Source organism: Lepisosteus platostomus, chromosome 13 (genome assembly GCF_059453375.1).
Source record: "Lepisosteus platostomus isolate fLepPlt1 chromosome 13, fLepPlt1.hap1, whole genome shotgun sequence".
In the NCBI taxonomy this organism is placed as follows: Eukaryota; Metazoa; Chordata; class Actinopteri; order Semionotiformes; family Lepisosteidae; genus Lepisosteus; species Lepisosteus platostomus.
The window spans coordinates 41,843,204-41,861,596 of NC_142623.1; the positions used below are offsets into that span (position 1 = coordinate 41,843,204).

The following is an 18,393-nucleotide window of genomic DNA, read 5'->3' on the forward strand; positions in this document are numbered from 1 at the left end:
CTCGAAGGACACACAGCCTGTGAAGAGTGGATTGCTCTGGGGATACTCATTCACAGGGCCTTGCACAGACTCCAGCAGGGCACCGACGGCTCATTCAGCTTCCGGGCCCACTTATGAACTGCCAGCAGCTTCCCTTACCACTTGTGATAAACCCAGACCGCAGCCTTGGGCTCTCTAAACCCCCAAACACTTGCGTCACATACAGTACATGCTTCAAAACGTACGTGGCTTGTCATTTTCCAGGCCAAGCACAACCACAGCCTCCACCCCCTACAAACACCTCACGCACCAGCTATAGTTTCATGCTCCTGAAATGAAACCACAAGTCCTCCCCCCTTCACTGAAGCAAAGAAGATTCATTTTCTGCTTGGGTAACCAAGATACTAGCGTAGGTTCCCCTCCCTCCTTCTCTGACAGACTTTGATGAAGGCAGCTCCTTGGAACTCAGACTTTACGTCCACTAATCACCCACAGGTGCTCTTGAGGAAAAAAAGACACAAAACAAAATGGTGGACAAGTTTCCGCAAGTTTTTAGTTACGAGATCTGGAACTTTCTGGAACTGAACTAATGAGGAAGCAGAACTTCGGCGAGGTGTCTGCTGTACCAGTGGGCATAATAGCATTTCACCTAGTGGAGACGGATTATTCCTACAGTCCTACTCAATTTTAATTAATAATAATAAATAATAATTGCTTACACTTATATAGCGCTTTTCTGGACATTCCACTCAAAGCGCTTTACAGGTAATGGGGATCCCCTCCACCACCACCAGTGTGCAGCCCCACCTGGATGATGTGACGGCAGCCATAGTGCGCCAGAACGCTCCCCACACACCAGCTCTCAGTGGGGAGACGAGCAGAGTAATGAAGCCACATAGATGGGGATTATTAGGAAGCCATGATTGGTAAGGGCCAATGGGAGATTTTGGCCAGGATGCCGGGGTTACACTCCTACTCTTTTCGAGAAACGCCCTGGGATTTTGTGGGTGGCAGTTAGAGTCTGTAGAGTCTCTCAGCTCTACAGTATTGCACTTTCTTCCCATTTCTGATCCCGACTGACGTTTTTAGCTTCTTATGAACGCGCACACTTGCAAACATTACTCTCAGAGTGCTGAAGTACAGCTTGGGGGTGCAAACTGGGAGTTCAAACTCCACAGGCTTCCCTAGTTTATTGCCCAGCTGAGCTCTTCAAATTATATCTAATTGGATTATTGGCTTCAAGTGTCAAAAATAGCATCCTTCCCAGCTGTCAAACGGTCCATTTAAAACCTGCAGGATCACTGTCTCAGGAATGGGTATCTGACAGCACTACTATCAGATCATCTTCCCTTTTCGGTGTGTCAGAATGTACCGCTGATAATGAAGCTCCCATTAAACAGCTATGTTCTTGCAATTCCAGGTTTTATTCGATTCCAGACTCCTGTACGTGATGATGCATATAGTGAAACATGGAAGTGTTCTACAGCTTGTTTCATAAGTTTCATTTGTGCAACAGTCTATAGACCGTAAATAACACATACATAATAACACAGCCTCTAGTCGACTGTAAAACAAACCACTGCAAACTCTCGTGCAGTTAGTCTTACTGCAGTCCCTAATGGATTAAATGAAGACTCTGTGAAGTACAAACAAGGATAACATGTAGGTGAGGACGCAGCCTCATACTCGGGCACGTTCACTGTGGCACTGCATGGGAGGCAGTACAGCACAGCGCATCCTCACACAAGAGCACAATCATATTAATAACTCTGCTGTATCATAACGATTATGCTGTATATGTACACACTGTGTTTCTGCACCCACACAATTAACGGAGCTGCCCGATTCTCCCTCAGTACTTTCTCTCTCTGGTCATTTGCCTACTGCATGACTGTCTGCATCAGGCCCTGCATGACGCTCCAGGTCCATCCACCAGAGCAGTTGCCTGTGCTCTCCTTTATGCAAGGTGTTTTGCAGCTGTCATGGTATTCCAATGCCAAGGCAACTTATCTGATCATGAAAAAAACACATGATTACGACCATATCTGTCTGCTCTCTCTTGGCAAGGAGGCGAATATACATGATGGAAGACACTTGGCACAAAATAATAATATCTTTTAAATGCCTTGCAACAGCCCCAGAAAAGATGCTATCATTTTAAATACGGAATGCAGAGAGGACTCCTTCTCTTGGCACAAGTGTTGATGAGATTAAATGCAAAAAAAAAATCCAATTATTGTGCAAGGACCTGTCCTTCAGAGCCTTTAGAATCTACCCAGCAGAGGATGCCATCCAGACAACGCATCACGGCTTCTCTTAGTTTGAAAGCGCCCTTCTTTGACAATGAGGGGCTCCAACTAAGACTGCAGGCCTCACTGGACACGTCACCGAGTCTCTGCAGAGCTGTGGGCAGGTCAGCACAGCCTTTGACCTGAAGTCGGGATACAGCTAACAGGATTAGACCAGGACAATAAACTCAACGGGTATAAAAAGACAGCCTTTGCAACTTTAAGATATCGAAGATATCTAAAACAATGCACAAACAAATTGCACTACATAATCCAGTTAACTTACTGTAAATGTGCGGAGAAAACCATACAGAATCCAATGCAGCACGTTCTATTGATCAGACATTAGACTTGCCACAGTCTAGTTTAAGAAGCCCCAAAACTGCAGTATATACCATGTTCTTAATTCTGTGTGCCTACAGTGAATTGAAGCAGTTTTAATTAGAGGCATGAAAACGGAATTTGAACATTTAAGACCTTTGATGTGTACACTGCAGAAAGCTTCCGTTAGGTTTTTTTGTGCATTTTGCTCCCTTCTTTGAGGGATTCTGCTTATTTCATACAGGGGACAAAAGGCCCCAAAAAACAGCACCAGCAGCGGTGTAAGAAGCCTTCCTTGCCGGTATTGTGGAGCGGTGACCCAGAGCGACCGGCCACTTCAAAGGGCTCACACCTCCACTCCAGTCTTTGGGGAGGAAAAGACAAAAGAAAAAAAAAAAGGAACCAAAACCGGGGAAAAAAAAAAAGCCAATTCAGTAAGAACTCGGGAAGGAGCTCGAAGCTAAACGACAGCCACCTGAAGAAGGGCGGAAGAGAAGGACAGGGACCCTTGACTCGAACCTCTGGCCAAGGCCACCCCCCCAGAGTGGCTCCCTGCTGGATTCCCAGCAGACTCTTCCCAGAGCACCCTTATCTTGATTTGCCAATTGTTTTATGTGACATTTTAAACAAACTTATCTCGACCAGACATATACGTCAGCTCAGCACGACGCAAGATAACCGACTTTGGGTTAACCTAAAGTCCCCAAGTTGAAAACGATGGACTCAAGCACGGGGAATTCTGAAGTCATCGTTAGGATGTGGAACTGCATGTTGAGGAGGTTTATAACAGGGACTCGCACGTTATTAACTTTTCCTTTCTTTTGCAGTCAGCAGTCTGTTTCACTGGGAGTTGTGTGGGGGAGGAATGTCAGTGATTGGAGGAAAGTTCCTTCTCAGAACACACTGTAACTTTCACAAAGAAGAACGGTAACTGAGTGACGCAGAAAGGTCAGCTTGAGGTCGTGCAATGTGGGACGTGTTTTCATCTCCCACAATGCAACAAGCCTGTGCTGGGAAAAAGCTGTCTCAGTGTCCTGTGTTCACTGGAGAACATTCAGCTCTGCAGTGTGGGTATGGGGGTTCCTGAACTCCTTTTGTTTAGTCGACGTGTGGAGCTTATCAGGCAGGTAGATCTGCGAGGACCAAAAAAAAAAAAAAAAAAAGAGAAAAACCCTGTTTTGCAACATTCCTGAAACTCAGCTTCGTTCCGTTTCCCTTTTGGCCTCTGGGAAACTGGTACTGCCATTCCAGGAGTTTGTCCAAATCCCGAACTGAGCTGGTAAAAAAAACAAGCAAAGGACAGCTGATCTGTCCGACTGACGCTCAGGCCCAGACCTGCTGCCCCACAGTGCATGCCTTGACTCAGGGAACTCACGTTACCTACCCATCGGCAGGGCCTGGGCAACCACTCTTAACGCAGCGCGGAGCCCATCAATCGATCACAAGCCAAGAACCGTGCTGTTCTGGCATCTGCTCTGCAAGTCAAATGCTTAATAAAAGTGAATACATCTTTGTGTGCCATTCATGCTTTCGTTATCCTGTAATATAGCAACCAAGACTTTATATTCCTGGTCAAGACAGCAACAATGCAAAGCATTAACACAAGCTTCTGGAACAATCCTCAATCACATATGCCTTATACTGCCTAATACAGGGTCACATGTCTGAAATAAACTCGGTATTCCACTGTTGTAAGTGTCCATTCAAACAAAGCTTAACTTGGGTTGCAATACTGGGGCACTGGTTTGGAGTGCGCCACCTACTGGCCCACCAAACCACTTACAGCTGTAACCTGGGTTTCTTTGGAGATCTGCTTATTCCAGTATTGACAACACCAGTCTTGCTTAGCTTCTGAGATCTGATAAGATCAGGCTGTTAGCAGGATACTGCAAGCTCATTGGAAAAATCCTAAATTTTGTTTTTAGAGCATGCAAAATGAATTAAATACAAAAAAGAACAAATTCAGACCTAAACGCTGCATCTCTTACAGCATGTACTAGACATGCATGTTAACTCTAGTCTGGGTGCTTCTTGTTTAAGTCTATCTACAGAAAGACTGAGATGAGTACGCATGCAAAGCCACACTCTATCGCTATTAGCCTGAGACTGTCATGTCTTCTCAAAACCTGCTGTAGCTCTTTCACTTTTTTAAAGAAGCAGAACAGTAGTTTCTCTCTCTTTCAAAGCATCATCTAACCCCCATACCTCATTCTGAAAAAGCAAGGAGGAATACAGTACTTTAAGTACTTTAAACTGTGTCCATGGAACATATATTTACATTTAATTGCTTATAGGCAACTTTGGCTTTTGTCTGCAGCAAATGCAGAAATATTTTAATCCCTAAGAATGTTAAAGCTGCCTGACTCAACACAGTGAAGGTATGAGACTGACAAGCTTTTATTATGAAAACACGGAACCAAATCCTTTACTCTTCAAGAACAGATTCTTGAATGTCATTGACTACAGTAGACCGAAGTAGACAGCAGACTTAATGGGAGTTGGAATGTTTACATCTATGTGCTTTTATTGGGTTTACAAATTTTAGTGCACTTTTTTAATAAATACAAAAAATTCTTCTAGTTTGGAGAACAGAAATAGACGGGCCAAAGTGAATGGACAGTACATATCCTTTTGATTTTCCATTCTCTCCCAAAGGCTCCAATGCGCTCACGCACCTCATCGGGGATAAAACTTTGGTATTACCGGAAACAAACTTTTTTTCTTGTGCAAAATTACTGAAGGACAGGTGTCTCATGCACAGTGAACAAATGTCTTTTCAGAGTCTCATCAAAAAAGAAAAGCTTAATACAACCCCCTTACATCCAAAGAAGGCTCCACAGCTGAAATGCGTTTTCTTTCTTCTCTTTTCAGCATGGAATAAACCTATTACTTGTTCTTTGCAGCTTAATACAATTAATGTTTTGGAGAGTTAGGGGTACTATCCATTTTAATCCTGGCAAAAGCTCAACTAAATCTCTCCTTGTATGCCTTGCAGTCTTGGAGCCTGGATAAAAAAAGTAATAAGTGAATTGGCTCTGGCCATATTTCTTTGGAAACAATCATGTAAAGTGTCCCTTGAAATTGGATATTTAACTGTAAGCTGCAATACATCGCTTTAAACATACACAAGCTCTAGGACACCACCAGAAATGTTGCATGAAAAGGTACTAATACACAAACTTTGTCAGGTTTAACAACTCCAGATTATAGATCATTGTAAAAAAACGCCAACGATAATGAATCGTACATTTCTAGAGCAGTGGGGTTCAAAACTGTTTGCAAAAGGCTGCAGGTTATTCAGTTTCACCTTGGCCTTCCTTCACTCAATTGCTCTGTTTGTTAATGAATAACAATTTACATTACTTCCAGGTCTTTCACTGTTGATGCCAAGATACAAGAGAAGCATCCAGGACTGCTGTCCTCAGTGTTTTCGTCTCCGAGAACCCTAATTTGAGACAGACTGAATTCTTTTAATCGTCAGGCACAGAGAACTCCCTTGCCAGGCCACCTCATTTACCCCTTTCAGGAGGAAGAGCCTTTTTTTTAACATAACCCCCCCTCCAAAAGCCCAGAGAAGCTGACTATTGATTGAAACTCTTTGCTTTGCTGTTCTCTTTGCCATATCTCTATCCTTGGACTTAATTCTGACCTTGTGACAATGAAGGCTTCTTTTTGATAAACAATCGCATTCTCTGCATTCCAACACGGGAAATAATTAATCCGACCTTTCCAGTTCCGAGGGCTGCAGGCAGGTTACTGCTGCTGGCTGGCTCACACAGTCCCACAACAGAAGTGGCCTCTCGCTGGACTGTTTCGACACTCTGGGGTTTTTCCTCATCCCTGAGGTGTCATCTCTGACAGAGGGATTACACTAACCTGCCCTTGAACCTCCCAAAAAAACATTGCCCAGAAGTTATACTTTTTTCTGCCTTCCCCAGTTGGAGATGACAAATATTGACCAATTCAGCCTGCCAGCATCATGCAGAAGCCTAGGAGAGATTACTGTTGATTCAGCTGGCTGATGCTTTAATCAAATTGACTGAAAGGGGGTTACGATTACCTTTTTCTTTTAAAAGCAGCTCTTCCCTATTCAGTTACACATGTAGGTGTGCCAGAGCCATCTGAGGAGAGGAGCTGCAGTGTGCCCACCTGGGGGCTGAAACATCCTGTCCTGGCAGGACACCCTGTCTCCGGTCTCCATTTGGGAATTTGCTAATGGATCCAAGGATCTTGCCAGTCGTTTATTGAAGGAAGCCAAAGTACCCGCTTCAACATCACGACTCTGTGGCTTGTTCCACACCTCCACAACCCTTTGTGTGAAGACAAGTCTCCTGTTCTCAGTTTTAAGTGCACTTGTGTGAAGGTGGCCACTGGGTTGACTTTGTCAATTCCTTTGAAGATTCCGAATACTTTGTATCACGTTCCCTCATAGTTTGATGAAAAGTATATGGTTTTTGTCTTTCAGAGGCTTTAAACTTGGGAATGTAGCTGGTTCAAACTGGGAGCTATTGCATAGCAGCAATATGACAAGGCTCATGTCTGAAAAATAAAGTTGCTGTGAGGGGCCTTTTTAAAAGTATTTGCCACTCACGCATAGAAATGTATACAAAGCGCTGTGGGTCCCAGCACAGACAAAAGGGCTTGAAGGAAAAATACAATTGCTGAATGACTCACTGTTTTGTGGATTCAGGGAAGTTTAGTTCAAGATGATCTCGGACAAAAGCTCATATCAACAGATCCTTCCCAACAGAAAACCCCATCGTCTGAAGTCACGCGACAGTCGTTCTGCACACTTCGTTTTTGAGCTTCAGTTTCGGTTCCATGAATTAAGCAGTTAGTACACGTAGCTGGAAATGCTAATCTTGCAGTTTGTATCCCAGGTAATTGTTAGATACCTTCTTCTTCCGAAGAGAGAGAGAGAGAGTAACAAGATCAGTGGAGGGGAACTGATGGATCAACCTCGACATTCACGCAGAAGTAAAAAAAACACCTTCGGTAAACTTAGGAGACAGGATATATAGAACCGCTTGTGCTTAATCATTTTCCAAACAAAACTCCCTGCGCTGACGTCTTCATTTTTTTGAAAAAGTGATTAATATGCTCAAATTTCCTAAAACACCCACTCAATTCTGTAATTAAGTACAGACCCGAGACCTGTTGCTGTGAAAATAAAGAGTGACCTGTTCATCACGCAATAAGAAATGGATACAGCACATGACATACAGCTAATGTCAAGTGAATAAAGGATGGGTCCCAAACCCAGGAGCTGCTGGTTTGAATCCAGGCTGTATCTTTTCAGGCCAGGAATCTCCAAGTGGTGCCTGTTATTCCCTGGATGATCCTGGTACTCGTTATTTGCCGTTATTTTTTTGGGGGTTGGACAGAGTGTGGATTATATGTTTTTCTGTCAAGTGACGACAGTAAAATGTGCCGGAAAAAAGAGTCAGTCTTTTACTGGCACCGTGCCGGTGGTGATGAAAATCTGGAGACGAAGATGACAGAAAGTAATGATGATGGCCCAGCCACCCCTGTTCCTACCTGTTCCCAGATCAGCGCCATCATGCCAAATTGTATCGCCCCTGTTGACGCAGCGAGTCTCAGCTTTGTCCTTTAGAAATCATTGAAAATTTGAACTACTAGGTGCAGTCAAATACGAGGCCTTTGGTGTGATGAGAAATAATGAACATCGTGTTACAGTCTATCGGAAATCGTACCAGGTACCTTACACCTGATACTGCAGTGCACAGAGGCAACAACAATTCAACTCATAAAAGTACAAAATATGACTCCTTATGTTTTGAAAAGCATGCATGATTTAATGCACTTGAAAGATATGGCATTTCCTTTTTTCACACCTGTAGCTCAACATGTTGAGGCAAGAGGGTTTGTCACACTTATATACAGTATCTGCTTTGCTTCTTGTTTTCTGGAACTAGTGGTATCTAGTGCACTACTGGGATTTCTGTGACTTCAACACAAAGTATTGAGTAACTTTGGCTGGCATATGGAGATTTGGCAGGGGAATTGGAGTTGGCCAGATCGTGCCACACAATTGGCTGCAGACGGGAGTTTCCCAGCATGCTGTGCAATAGCTGGTGCCCTGGTTTCCTGTGTGCCTGCGAGTCTGCTGCCAACTCTACTTCACTGCTGTGGGCTGCAAATGGGGGGGGGGGGTAAATGCACATTACAAAATAAAGTAAAATTGTGAATTGTGTAAGACAAAATATTTAATACTTTCCCCAACAAATTAACGCATTTGGAAACAGTCAACATCTGATAAGCCTCTTCCTGTACAGTGACGTTAAAGAATTAACTTAAAGTGACGGCTGAATGAAACAAATTTGCATTACCTGGTGATGAAGTATCAGTATCGGTAAGACGAGACGTTTCATAGACCAACTGATATGCAAAGCAAGTGAAATCAGTTCCTGCCTACTGCCCAATACCAAACTGAACACTGCTTACAATTCATTCAGCGGGGTCGCAGGCATTCCACAACAAATACAAGAAAACTATGCTTTTAGGACAGAACTAAGGTGTGTAACAAAAACATCTTGTGGGATAGTTCCACCCCTTGATTAGCTGGAAGGTCAGAAAAAAATATTTTTTTAAGGAGTTATTCAAGATAATAAACTGTGCTAAATAAAAAATAAGGGAGTCCAAATAATTATCTAAATAAGCCCACTCGATCTTTCTTGTGCCTTCGTGAAGACATTTCAGAGGCAAGACAAAGGTCCTAAAAAGCACAAGGCAAAGGGTACAGCTGACCCCATAAGTAAGGTTTTCAGGACTCAATGGCTGGCCTGTCCAGACCAAAGGCATAGTGCATTTCACGAGATGACAGCACCTTACACTGTACAAAGTAACAACGCTGGTGACAGGACGTGGCCGCAGCTCGCTGTTTTTACTTCTGGTTCAGAGAGGGGGTTTTAGAAGATTAGTTCACAGCTTAACGCAAGGTCTCAGGTGTCCCCAGGTGTCTTGTCTTTATGGTGTGCAGATGTACAGGGAGCACACAGCCAAACACAGGTGGCACCAAACACATAACAAAAAGCTGTGCCCTCTTGTCTACAAAGGAGAAGCCCTAATATAAAGAGCACTCTACAGTAGAGATTCAGACTTTGTGGCTGCTGTATTATCAACACGAACAAATTAATCCTGTACAAAATATCCACGTCTCACCTGAAAGGCGAACACTGAAGTGTTGCGCATTGCACTTAATCACATCAGAAAGGTTACCAGCTAACTGATCCGAGAAGGTACCGGCTTCAACAACATGGCTGGGTAGCTTATCCAGACTCCCACCACCCTCTGTGTAAAGAAGTGCCTCCTGTTCTTAGTATGAGCGGATGTTTTAGGATGCTTACTGAAGAGGATGTTTTAGGATTAAAATCCCCTCTTGCCCAAACCCTACAGCGCGTTAAAACACAAGTACTTTTACAGGTAAGCTCAGAAAGCCCACAACCACCAGATTTATAGGGAAAAAAATCTCACTTACAAGCTGCAGGAATTCCTTTCGTCGTAATAGGAAAGTCCTAACTACCGCGACTCTGTCCTGTGGCGTTCTGCTCGTCCACTTTGCGCTTCAACTCTTAGCGTAGGAAAGGAATCCCAGACATCTAGCTATCGTGCTGCAGTGTCGTTACCGGATCCCATGTGCGTCGCAGAAATCCAAAACAACCGTGTCTGCCAGCCTATCAACGCAAAACAATGGTGGTCTGTTTGCAAAGGGGAGGGGAGGAAGACACCGCAGAGGGCGAACACTGGCCTCCTCAAACCCACCAAGCGGCGCAGTACAATCCGCTCCGGCTTGAGCAGAAAGCCAGGCGGCCGATCTGCCCTCTCCTCAAGCTCCGCTAACAGAGATCTGCTCCACAGGCAGAGACTGCCGGGGAGCACTTTCGGCCTGACAGCAGCAACTGATAAAAGACTCATCACTTACAGGAAAGTTTTCTTGGTTGATTTAAATTGCAAATTAGCTGTTTGGCAAAAGCTAAACTGAAAAGGAAAGACAGAATAACAGCCCTAAGGCCGAATTCTCTAGAGAATTAGGACACAGCACAAAGAACTGAAGGGTGTACCCAAGTTTGACTTCCTACTCCATGAACGGCTTTGAATGACAATGCATCTCAAGTAAAACAATGTCCTGTTGCAGACTGGGCTAGAAGCCAGTAAAAAGGTCACCTAAGAAGGTTCTTCTCTTAAATGCGCATTTTCACACGAGTAAGATACACGTATATACAGCAAATCAAAACTCTTGAGCCCAGTAAGCAGTGGTCCCAAACCAAGTGAACACTGCTGTTCCCCCGGACTGCCATAATAAAATGAGCTGTCCTGCCCTGATGTTACAGTTGCTCAAGTGCTGCTCAGCTTGTCTGCTGCAAAGCTTTTTTAAATTTCTGTTAGACGTCATTGACAAGGCAAAAAAAATGGTTTACTTGTAAAATAAGTGCCCTCGTCATTACACAAGTGTCAAAATACAGCAGTCACTGCTGGTTCTGGATGCTGGCTTACAGTGTTTAGAGGCACTTGCATGTAATTGAATTCTGAATATTATCATCATGCTACAACATTCATGCGTGTTGGATAACAAACCTCACATTTTATGGATTCACTATCCACTCCAGCTTCAATCTGTCACCTGCCTTCTGTGGTTTTGTGGAATATCATATTCCAGGCTATGGATCGATTCGCAAAAATCTATTAACCGACATGATGAGGCAGGAGGCAAAGGTGACTTTCAAATGGTACTACTCGACAGAAGAACCCCGGATTCTAACCCCGAAGAGTTAATTGATCCCAGTATCTCATCTGGCCATTTCTTGAAGGAAGCCGGGGTATCGGCTTCAGCCGTGTCTCCTCTTGACCCACTGTGTCTTCAGCAGGGCCCACATCGCTGGAGCAGTGCTAAGACCCCAGCCAGCCACAGAGAGCACAAACACCACAAACACCAGCACGCTTCCTGTGCTGTTCCGGATGGGGGAAAAAAAGGGCACGTGCTTCCTATCCTGAAAACATGCCATGCCCCTGTGAGAAACACTGAACATCCGATCCTTATACAACAAAATATACTAAGGCAAAAACCCTGTGAACAAACATTTGTTTCAGCAGAAATGCTTTGTAAACGGGGATCCTGGAAGTTGGAGCGGGGTGCACGTCAGTAAAAAAAGGAAACTTGCTACCTTTCGCAGGTACCAGGAGCCCTGCGTCAGAACACGCTGGGCCAACAGCTGCGCACGGCCGTGAACCCCTGACGGGGAGGAGACCAGTCCATTTTTAGCGCTAATTGAAATCGTCAGGGAGGAAGAGGCTTGATTAGTGGGTAACAATCCTGAAATGTTACCTCGCCACAGAAAATCGGCCCCCACAATAACCCCCCGTTATTATTACCTTGCCATGGACATCTCAAGGAAATAGGTGTCTGATTACTCGACTCAATTCCTCATTCCCTTGCTTTTGTTCTGTACATTACTGAAGTGCAACCAGACAGAAAACGTGGTCTGACCTGTTTTCCTGGTTCTTTCATGGAAAGTACATTTCTTTCAAATTAAAAATTCATAATGTTTCATTTTCATCACATAGATATAAATATCTATGTGCACTTCAGTTTGTGGTTTAAATGTGGTTTAAAGATAAATGATACACCCCACAGAACATATTGCTAAATTCATTTCCCTGATAATCTGTCCAAACCCTAATGTCTGTAACCAGAACACATCACAATATCCATTTTCTTTTTCTTAATCCAGTGACATGACGTATGCGACTTTAGCGAGTTCTTCTTGTTTGCTGAACCCTCACGTTGTATTTATGTTTATTTACGACTGACCTTTGTAAATCATTAGCGTTTCATAACGTACATACTGCCTCTCCAATGACAGCATAAGAGAGGACAAAAATAAAACGAATAATGACAAACTGGCTGCGATAAAGGGGAGCAGACCCCAACATAGCAACTCAACTTTCTGGCTCATGTTGATACCAACAGGCACTAAAGCTGCAAGGGAAACCCACACAATTTCAGTGTGTGTGTGGGGGGACGGGGGGCTCACTCAGCCGTGAGTACTTACTTTAAAAGTGAAAAGACGTTTGTCTGTAATTTTTCTGCATTGTACTGTAAGTTAAGGAGGCTGACAGAGTGTTATTAACTCTTGAGATTTTCAGCACACCCTCCAGCTGTCTTCAGAATTTCAGAAGGCAACAGAAACATGGGTTCAACTGTTTCTTTAAGCTGTCAAAAGTGGGCTGTACCTGAGCAAATCACAATCCAATGCACGATCCAATCACAGGATGAGGAATAACAGATCTGTGCGCCAGGCAGGGAGGTTAGAATTTGCAGGTCTGGATTGACTCCTGATGCTACTCAGGCCAAACAACTTGAGTCTGCTGCCACAACCCCAGAGAGAACAGCAGCACCACTGGAACTTGATAAATCACATGGACCACACTTCCACACACTGCTGGGAGCAAAGCAGAGACTGCCCCCTGAATCCAGCAGTGCCATGGCTCTTTCTAGAGAGTTACATGGTGATTCAAAAAGCCATTACGTGCAAACCATGCCATTAAACCCCCGTGCTGCAGAGGTGAACTGGTCACAGTTAACCATTGCCATGCCTTGTCACATAGCTGTTCGCTCCCATCATGCAAAGCAATCGCATTTCCCCACATCTGGAGAAGGAGCTTGTCAACACAATGCTTCATGTGGACCATCCGGATCTACTTAAGCATCGCTATCCTCATTCTGAGAGGGCATGCTCTCTCTCTCCGGTCAGCAGTCTGCAAAGAAACTATGAATACAAAGACAAATCACCACTGGAGTCCTAATCTATACTTACTACTGCGCCTTGATTACTGATGGCATCAGAATAGGCACGAGGTTTGTTTTCCGTCCAAGCTTCCCCTCGGGCAACCCGACTTCCTCGCCAATCGGCAGACTCTGTTAAAGTCGTTGGCACGAGCAGGACTTCCTGGCTGCTGGGCACAGCCCCTGGGAACAGCCGGCGAGCAACAGGTCTGAACAGGTGTACGAAAAGGAAACCGATTCACTAAGGAAGCCTGGAGAAAGTCCAGCCAATTGCAATGGGAAAACAAAGGATTCTCAGAATAGAAAGAAACCCTAAAGATAGTTTATTAAGTAACAGTAATAATACTAATAACCATATTGTGCTAACTTATAGAGCGCTTTCGGTGTGGACTGGGCTTAAGCAGCTTTATAAAATTAACAAGCAAATGCAAACATGAGTTCCATGAGTCAAGAACTGAACGCAGGAACGGATGAAGACTCTCCAACACGAACTGGGAGGGTTCTGACACACAACACCGAACGCTCTGCAGTCTACAGTTTTCAACTGATGATTGATCAGGTCTGACTGCACCACCAGAGCTCCGAGAATACAGGAGAATCAGGAACAGACAGTGGTTAGAGCTCCAGTAAAAATTGTATGTTTATGAAAAGAAACCAGGAGCAATTTAGGCTTCACACTACTGGAATAGTTCTTGCAGAAATTTAAAGCTCAAGACCTTCACAAGGAACTAACTGCTTTTTGGTTTTTACTATTAATTAAAAAATAGACATAAGGTAATTACAGTATCTTCCTGGTTACCTGAAAATGTACTTTAAAAAAGTTACAACAAGAATTGGAGCAACAAAGTGGTACAACAACAACAACAACAACAACAAAATGCATCATGAACTGACTCCACAGGCAAATTCAGAGCTCCAGCTCCATGGAGTGAAAACATACACCGCGTGCCGTGGGACCTTAACAGAAAGTGATACTGTGACTGATGAGTTCTTGTCCTCGGGGTCACCTCAGAGCTGCCCCCTCGAAGTAACTTGAACACAACAGTGTGGCCTTCTGCAGGCCTCACCTTACTGCTAATCTGACAAAGCTCTTGTGAAGACACGTCATATGGTACAGACACCACCGTGTCGACAAACCTGGAGGTTAGGTCCGCACACAGACACAGGCTCTCCACACAGAAGGTGGTTAGAAAATAAGGCAGCAACCCACATGGCTTCTCCTGCAATATTTATCACTGCACGTCCCCCGACGGTAAAAAAACACGACCGTGCACACCTACAACATTAACTTGGCAAACGGCTACACACAGCGGGTAAGGTCTTGAGTTTCATGAGGCGAGCAGACAACTTATCGGTGGGCTGCTATCAAGGCAGTGCCATACCTTTCCCATCTGTCAGGTGTGAAGCTGGTGATGCCAAATTGGGTGGTTAAAGAAAATGGCATCAGAATGAGAAAAGGTCGTAATTATACCTGCAGAAAGAGAACACTGGGAATTAGACCATCTCAAAGGTAACAGCATTACAAATAAGGGAGACTCTGTGTGATGTCTTCAACTGAAATTTAGGCCATACTTCTGAAGAGCAAATAACGTATGAATAGCTTAAATAATTGTATCAATCAATGATTAACAGAATAAAATGACTATTCGAAATCAGGTCAGACACATCACGAAGAAGCAAACAGCCAGCTGATTTGCTCTGATCCCCTTGAGGAACCAGCTCCGGAGACCTGCAGTGAGAAAGGAAGTGCGATTTTTTATTCTCACTGGCCAGCAGGGCTTTGGTGGAACAGGAATCAAAATTCAGAAATTAACAAGAGGACGCCATACAAAAAAAGCCCTGCTGGTTTGTGCTTATGTACTTCTGGAGCCTCCTGTAAACCCTGAACCTAGCTGGTGAGCCTTTTAAAAAAAAATAAAAGTCGGGCAATAAAAGAGCCTTTGGTCGGTGAGCGCTCCATAAATTCTGTCAGAGCCCTCAGGAGTCTTTAACATGCAAAGGCACACACATTCCCCAGCTCGCTGGTGTCATCCATCACCGACCCGGCGCGCGCGTGTGTGTGTGTGTGTGTGTGTGTGTGTGTGTGTGTGTGTGTGTGTGTGTGTGTGTGTGTGTGTGTGTGTGTGCGCGCGCGGGGGCAGTTGTGTTCATGTTCCAGCGTACATTATGCCCAGTCCAGGGATCGAAGTTATCGAGTACAAATAAAACACCCCTGACAAGACCCAGCAAGGGGCAGCCCAGCAGAAGCCATCCATCTCCCCTTCTTCAATGGCCGGCGCTAATCGAAGGGGGGAGTTTACGAGCCAGTGCATCTCATCAAGGCTGACCTCATATTAAAGCACTGGATTTGCTTACAGTCCCAGGGGATGAGTTCTGTCTCCCCCCCCCCCACCCCAACCCGACCTGAGACTGATTTTCACAGTGCAGACTTGCAGGCACTGCAGAGAGGGGCAAGAAGACAGGAATGACCAAGGATAGTGAAATCTGCACAGTCTCTTTCGCCCTGCAGAAAACCACACAAGGCACTGCACCCCAGAGCACCGAGAACCGGGTCAGGATTCACAGCTGTGCATATTGCACTTACAGATCTGTCAGGACAGAAGTTTAAAATTAATTCATGCCAAATCCATCCACCCATTTTCTGACCAGTTTATCCTATGCAGGAGCTGGAGCCTAACCCAGCAAGAAATGTGCTCAAGGCGGGATACACGCAGGACAGGACGCCAGCCCATCGCAGGACAGACAAACACACACACTCACAGCAGGGCTAATTTTCCAAGAAGCCAATCAAACTACCAGCTTGTCTCTGGACTGCAGGAGGAGGAAACCCACACGAACATGGGGAAAACATGCAAACTCCATGCAGATAGCACCCTACTCCATAATCAAACCCAGGACTCCAGAGCTCTGAGGTAGCAGTGTCAACCACTGTGCCACTGTACCACCAATAGTGCCATATCACCATCCCATATTTTCGGGAGCAATACACTCAAAACAAATCTAAAATATCCAGTAGCTACAGAGCGCTTCTAAAAGAGTCCTGAGCTCATTAAAGTCTGAAACGGATCAAGCAGGGAGTTTAATTTACTTCCCTGCTGTGTGTGCAGTAAATCCCCTTTCACAGATAATGTGAAAGATAATTTGCAATAAAACAAGCGTGCATCCAGTTCATTTCTGCATTTAATGGCCACAGCGCTAAAGATTGGGCTGGAAGAAACTGATTGATGCATCTTGCACCCACTGAGATTCAACTGGTTTCACGCTTTAAGAAAACAACATGGTGCATGCTGGATATTCTAATAAATGGGGTTCTCTCCAGGAGTTCAGAACGAATAAAACAAAACAGTGCTGCATCACGCACTGTATCACCCGTCAGGAGGGAACACCTGGAGGGCAGGGCTGGATCTTGAGTTGATCCCTATTCTTCATCCAAGAAAGCAGAGCATTTAAAAAAAAAAAAGGCCACTGAAATTAAATACCGTACATTTCAATTTGGAAATGCTATTTATTTTCACCGTCCTCCCTATCCGAGGTGAATAACTAACAATCAATCACAGCAGCACGGAGGAAACAGGAACTAAATGGACAAATCCTGCCCAGCGCCCACTGTCCCACCACAGGTCGCCCCAGAGCCGAAACAGCAGGACAGTTCTTGCGCTCAGTCTGCTCTGCCACGCGGAGCGAGGGAAGCCCCCAGCCTCTCGCGCCAGAGCTACGAGTGGCACCAGCAAGCTCTCTGGGCAGCAGGGTGCCAGCTGCTCCAGAGATGAGGAGGCCTCTTCCGGCTGAGCTGCATCCCATAAATCCCTGCCTGCGAAATGAAACGTGATCTCACCGGAACCAAGAGCACACTGTCGCCATAGCAGGTGACCTAGAAGGTTGTTGGGTTGTTTTTTCTTGACATTGTATACATGGGTAGGAAGGTACGTTTTCATACCCCTCTTCACTGATGTTGGGATTTTAGATGCAGAACAATTACTGTACAGGAAACCCCAGCCTTCTAAGGCTTAGGTCTCTCTTAAAAACTTGTTATATACCCAGCACCACTCAGTGTATAACCACTTACAAATATTGACTTCCTCCTGCCAGCAACGGCCAGCGCTACCACCACAGGCTGAAGGAACTGAACTCAGGCTGGGTCTTGAACAGAGAAGACAACAGGGGCACCTGATCCAGGTATCCAAATTCCTCAAAGACACTGACCAAGCCAACCCAGTGCTATCCTCACATTGGACAGTGCAGCACGAACCAGAGGACGAATGTGGAAACTATGTGGAAGTGCCTTCAAAACTGAGAACCAGGGGCTCTTCACCCACTATGGAACAAGCTACCCAGTGAAGCTGCTGAAATGGATACCTTGGCTTCTACAGCTATCGTAGGTCTTGGGATCAATTAGCTACTAATTACCAAACAGGCTGTACTGATTCGCTCCTCTACTCTGTGTCTCATCAGACTTTTTCAGAAATGGAGTGCTGCATTTAACCACAGTGATCGGGCTACTGAGACACATCTCTCTCTCCCACCTGGACTGAACTAAGCGATGAGCAATTGTGGCAGATTCATGTTTGGGATCAAAACCTTTTAGTAGACAAAAAAGGTATTTGCTCAAAAGTTAGTTACAGTGTGAAGTTATAACACGTCATAGTTAAGCAGTCTGCTTCCCCGGTCTTCCCCAGTTGCACCGACAAGGTAACTGACAAGTGGTGGAGCTGATTTCGACAATGCAACGGACTCCACAAAGTCCATCAACACAAAGCGAGGGCTTCGTGTTACAGTGAAGTGAAACGAGAGAGAGCCAGAGAAGAAGCAGGCTGAGCTGGGCAGAGAGGAAGTCATCTGTGCGCGGCACTGAAGATGACCTTGCGCAGCGGAGGGGCAGAACTACCAGGTGAATCAGAACGGACAGCTGTAAAATCACGATTCATCTCGCGTTTCCCAGAGGCTTGAAGGGGAAAAGGGTTGCGGAAAAGGTAGCCGACAGAGAGAGAAAGAGAGAGGATT

General features: G+C 45.0%; 1 protein-coding gene and 1 long non-coding RNA gene across 5 annotated transcripts in view; one reads left to right on the plus strand and one right to left on the minus strand.

The window, feature by feature from the left end:
- Positions 1 to 3,750, plus strand: part of LOC148650663 (uncharacterized) — a 190,830-nt gene extending 187,080 nt beyond the window's left edge. Inside the window, exon 4 of the long non-coding RNA XR_015926185.1 lies at positions 3,729 to 3,750. This is a non-coding gene — a long non-coding RNA (uncharacterized LOC148650663). The remainder of the gene's footprint in view (positions 1 to 3,728) is intronic.
- Positions 1 to 18,393, minus strand: part of n4bp3 (NEDD4 binding protein 3) — a 47,892-nt gene that overhangs the window by 17,703 nt on the left and 11,796 nt on the right. The window contains exon 1 of one of the 4 annotated variants that reach the window (XM_088604693.1): positions 10,087 to 10,582. The exons of the other annotated variants lie outside the window; for them this stretch is intronic. The gene's annotated coding sequence lies outside the window, so the exon portion shown is untranslated. Of the gene's footprint in view, positions 1 to 10,086; positions 10,583 to 18,393 lie in introns of those variants that run through there. 4 annotated transcript variants of the gene reach the window in all.